The following is a 5,000-nucleotide window of genomic DNA, read 5'->3' on the forward strand; positions in this document are numbered from 1 at the left end:
GGCCCAGAACATCTAAGGGCATCACAGACCTGTTATTGCTCAATCTCGTGCGGCTAGAAGCCGCCTGTCCCTCTAAGAAGAAAAGTAATCGCTGACAGCACGAAGGATGTCACGCGACTAGTTAGCAGGCTAGAGTCTCGTTCGTTATCGGAATTAACCAGACAAATCGCTCCACCAACTAAGAACGGCCATGCACCACCACCCACCGAATCAAGAAAGAGCTATCAATCTGTCAATCCTTCCGGTGTCCGGGCCTGGTGAGGTTTCCCGTGTTGAGTCAAATTAAGCCGCAGGCTCCACTCCTGGTGGTGCCCTTCCGTCAATTCCTTTAAGTTTCAGCTTTGCAACCATACTTCCCCCGGAACCCAAAAGCTTTGGTTTCCCGGAGGCTGCCCGCCGAGTCATCGGAGGAACTGCGGCGGATCGCTGGCTGGCATCGTTTATGGTTAGAACTAGGGCGGTATCTGATCGCCTTCGAACCTCTAACTTTCGTTCTTGATTAATGAAAACATACTTGGCAAATGCTTTCGCTTCTGTTCGTCTTGCGACGATCCAAGAATTTCACCTCTAACGTCGCAATACGAATGCCCCCGCCTGTCCCTATTAATCATTACCTCGGGTTCCGAAAACCAACAAAATAGAACCGAGGTCCTATTCCATTATTCCATGCACACAGTATTCAGGCGGGCTTGCCTGCTTTAAGCACTCTAATTTGTTCAAAGTAAACGTGCCGGCCCACCGAGACACTCAACTAAGAGCACCCTGGTAGGATTTCAACGGGGTCCGCCTCGGGACGCGCAAGCACGCCTTCGGCTCGCCCCACCGGCAGGACGTCCCACGATACATGCCAGTTAAACACCGACGGGCGGTGAACCAACAGCGTGGGACACAAATCCAACTACGAGCTTTTTAACCGCAACAACTTTAATATACGCTATTGGAGCTGGAATTACCGCGGCTGCTGGCACCAGACTTGCCCTCCAATAGATACTCGTTAAAGGATTTAAAGTGTACTCATTCCGATTACGGGGCCTCGGATGAGTCCCGTATCGTTATTTTTCGTCACTACCTCCCCGTGCCGGGAGTGGGTAATTTGCGCGCCTGCTGCCTTCCTTGGATGTGGTAGCCGTTTCTCAGGCTCCCTCTCCGGAATCGAACCCTGATTCCCCGTTACCCGTTACAACCATGGTAGGCGCAGAACCTACCATCGACAGTTGATAAGGCAGACATTTGAAAGATGCGTCGCCGGTACGAGGACCGTGCGATCAGCCCAAAGTTATTCAGAGTCACCAAGGCAAACGGACCAGACGAGCCAATCCGATTGGTTTTGATCTAATAAAAGCGTCCCTTCCATCTCTGGTCGGGACTCTGTTTGCATGTATTAGCTCTAGAATTACCACAGTTATCCAAGTAACGTGGGTACGATCTAAGGAACCATAACTGATTTAATGAGCCATTCGCGGTTTCACCTTAATGCGGCTTGTACTGAGACATGCATGGCTTAATCTTTGAGACAAGCATATGACTACTGGCAGGATCAACCAGGGAGCTGCGTCAACGAGAGCTGAGCAGCCGGCCGCCCGGGAGTGTGTCCCGAGGGCCCGCGCGAACACGCAAGCGTCCGCTCAATTATTCTGCAAACAGGAGGAGGCTGAGCTCCCCTGCACGATACACCTCGAAACCCTCTCAGGTCCCGGCGGCGCGCAGCGCCGTCCTAAGTACTTGGTCGGGTTCGAGAGAGGCGCAATCGCCCGGAGATAGGCGAGTAGACGCTTTCAGTGCGAACACCCGTGCTCCCAACTGAGCTTGCCGCTGCCGACAGAGGCCCGGGAGCGTGCTGTCGTGGCATTGCCGGCGGGAAACAACACGCGCCACCTACGGTGACCGGCAGCTCCAACGCCAGCGCCACAGAAGGGCAAAGCCCCACTTGGGTGCAGAAGCGAACTCTCCCAGCACAGCGCACGCGCCAACACGTCCGCAGAGCTGCGATACAAACCACCTGCGAGAACCGCTGGGGGCGACCGAGCAGCAGACGGCGTCGCGACGCCGAGTGCCGGGCGGCGGCCATCCTCAACGCACACAGTCCGCAATCGGACCAGCACACTGCAGATGTCCACCGCGCTTCGCACCGGGCTCGGCAGAACCCACTTTGGCCGCCTGGCGCCGCGCGCAGGGTGCGCCGGCGCATAGCTGGGACGCCAGCCGGGCCCGTCGGCCGGCGCTCCTGCCACTGGGCGCCCCCCACCAGCCGGCTGTAGTGCGTGCGCTCACGCAGCGCGCGGCCAGCACGCCGGGCGGCCCCCCCTCACCGGCCGGGGACTGTCCCGCCAAGCCACAGCCTCGTATCGCTTCATACCCACATGGCCAACTCAGGTTCGGGGGCATGGCGGGTACCGCCGAAACAACCGGTTCACAGATGTACCGATCGTCGCTATCACCGATGCACCTGCAGCGCGAACAACCGCTCAACAACTGATTTCCAGTTCATTTGCGGATCTTTGGCAGCAAACGTATACGTCAATCTACATTTGCGAAATCTACGATTCTGGCATGCCTGCATGTTATGTGTCACGACACGCTACATCAGCCCACATACACACTGCGGCATGTACACGAGAGAACACGTGGAAGATGGTCCGCGCACGTGTGCAATGTCCCTTGCGCGGTCGACTGTCAACCGGCCTCTGTAGCATGTCGCAGATGTGGAACGCGGTCCACCGTGCTATCATGTTGTGTGGGGCAATACGATTAAATAGGAAAACCCTCGTCGCTACATCAACAGACGGCTCACGCTGATTCCCGGCAGAGGGAGGAGGGGGGGGGGGGCCAACATGCAATACTTTCGTCCGTACCTACTTACCACATGTCTGTACGGCGTACAACAGTGCAATCTCGCTGTAATGGGGAGACGAGACAAGTAGCATCGTGCACAACATATGGCCCTTATGATTCGCCATTGTAGGGCGCAGCCGGTGTACGGTCAAGCATGTGCCACATTATGTCACTCAGTACGTAACGACGGATGATCAGTGTGGGTTACGCGTACATCAGCGGACAGTCCACACAGGCCGTACCACAACGTACACTGACTGCATCGACAACCGAATGCAACTGAACAGCTGCAAGGCTCATTTCACAAACAAACGCCTGACCGACCAGCTTGGAAGGGCAGGAGGGGAGGGCGATATTCGTTCTGTAGCGGTACACCCTTCCAGTGGTTAGCGGGACTGTGTAGAAAGTACGCAACACTCGAAAGACCTTTATGTGAGGGTACGCACCATGGCATCAAGAAATACACATGACACCAGAGGATCCAAGCAGTGAACTATGTTCAGAGGGTTGCTGTTAGGCAAAGCTACATTCCTGTGACGTTACATGTGACAGTTAAGGTGCAGTGTAAGTTAGGTTAAGGTGCAGTGTAAGTTAGGTTAAGGTGCAGTGTAAGTTAGGTTAAGGTGCAGTGTAACTTAGGTTAAGGTGCAGTGTAACTTAGGTTAAGGTGCAGTGTAACTTAGGTTAAGGTGCAGTGTAACTTAGGTTAAGGTGCAGTGTAAGTTAGGTTAAGGTGCAGTGTAACTTAGGTTAAGGTGCAGTGTAACTTAGGTTAAGGTGCAGTGTAACTTAGGTTAAGGTGCAGTGTAACTTAGGTTAAGGTGCAGTGTAACTTAGGTTAAGGTGCAGTGTAACTTAGGTTAAGGTGCAGTGTAACTTAGGTTAAGGTGCAGTGTAACTTAGGTTAAGGTGCAGTGTAACTTAGGTTAAGGTGCAGTGTAACTTAGGTTAAGGTGCAGTGTAACTTAGGTTAAGGTGCAGTGTAACTTAGGTTAAGGTGCAGTGTAACTTAGGTTAAGGTGCAGTGTAACTTAGGTTAAGGTGCAGTGTAACTTAGGTTAAGGTGCAGTGTAACTTAGGTTAAGGTGCAGTGTAACTTAGGTTAAGGTGCAGTGTAACTTAGGTTAAGGTGCAGTGTAACTTAGGTTAAGGTGCAGTGTAACTTAGGTTAAGGTGCAGTGTAACTTAGGTTAAGGTGCAGTGTAAGTTAGGTTAAGGTGCAGCGTAAGTTAGGTTAAGGTGCAGCGTAACTTAGGTTAAGGTGCAGCGTAACTTAGGTTAAGGTGCAGCGTAACTTAGGTTAAGGTGCAGCGTAACTTAGGTTAAGGTGCAGCGTAACTTAGGTTAAGGTGCAGCGTAACTTAGGTTAAGGTGCAGCGTAACTTAGGTTAAGGTGCAGCGTGGGTTAGGTTAGGGGCCAACGTGGGTTAGGTTAGGGGCCAACGTGGGTTAGGTTAGGGGCCAACGTGGGTTAGGTTAGGGGCCAACGTGGGTTAGGTTAGGGGCCAACGTGGGTTAGGTTAGGGGCCAACGTGGGTTAGGTTAGGGGCCAACGTGGGTTAGGTTAAGGGCCAACGTGGGTTAGGTTAAGGGCCAACGTGGGTTAGGTTAAGGGCCAACGTGGGTTAGGTTAAGGGCCAACGTGGGTTAGGTTAAGGGCCAACGTGGGTTAGGTTAAGGGCCAACGTGGGTTAGGTTAAGGGCCAACGTGGGTTAGGTTAAGGGCCAACGTGGGTAAGGTTAGGGGCCAACGTGGGTAAGGTTAAGGGCCAACGTGGGTTAGGTTAAGGGCCAACGTGGGTTAGGTTAAGGGCCAACGTGGGTTAGGTTAAGGGCCAACGTGGGTTAGGTTAAGGGCCAACGTGGGTTAGGTTAAGGGCCAACGTGGGTTAGGTTAAGGGCCAACGTGGGTTAGGTTAAGGGCCAACGTGGGTTAGGTTAAGGGCCAACGTGGGTTAGGTTAAGGGCCAACGTGGGTTAGGTTGCCAGAGATGTGTCAAATCAGGATGTACGTTTGGCTGGTGTCAGGTTGTGGGTTGGTTCGATGCCTTTATAAGGGGTGTGGCCAAAGGGTATTTTATTACTTGTACCTTTTGTGTTGTGGCGTGGCGTTGCGTCCTGTGTTGATACTGGGTGGACCACTGTGGGTGTTGCTGGCTGATTTGAGC

At 53.2% G+C, this 5,000-nt stretch overlaps 1 non-coding gene across 1 annotated transcript in view; it reads right to left on the bottom strand.

Moving 5' to 3' along the window:
- LOC126311164 (small subunit ribosomal RNA) overlaps positions 1 to 1,548 on the bottom strand; it is a 1,893-nt gene extending 345 nt beyond the window's left edge. The window contains exon 1 of the ribosomal RNA XR_007554448.1: positions 1 to 1,548. This exon is cut by the window's left edge and continues 345 nt beyond it. This is a non-coding gene — a ribosomal RNA (small subunit ribosomal RNA).
- Between the last annotated feature and the right edge of the window lie 3,452 nt (positions 1,549 to 5,000).

Source organism: Schistocerca gregaria, unplaced genomic scaffold, assembly GCF_023897955.1.
Source record: "Schistocerca gregaria isolate iqSchGreg1 unplaced genomic scaffold, iqSchGreg1.2 ptg000398l, whole genome shotgun sequence".
NCBI classification, from domain to species: domain Eukaryota; kingdom Metazoa; phylum Arthropoda; class Insecta; order Orthoptera; family Acrididae; genus Schistocerca; species Schistocerca gregaria.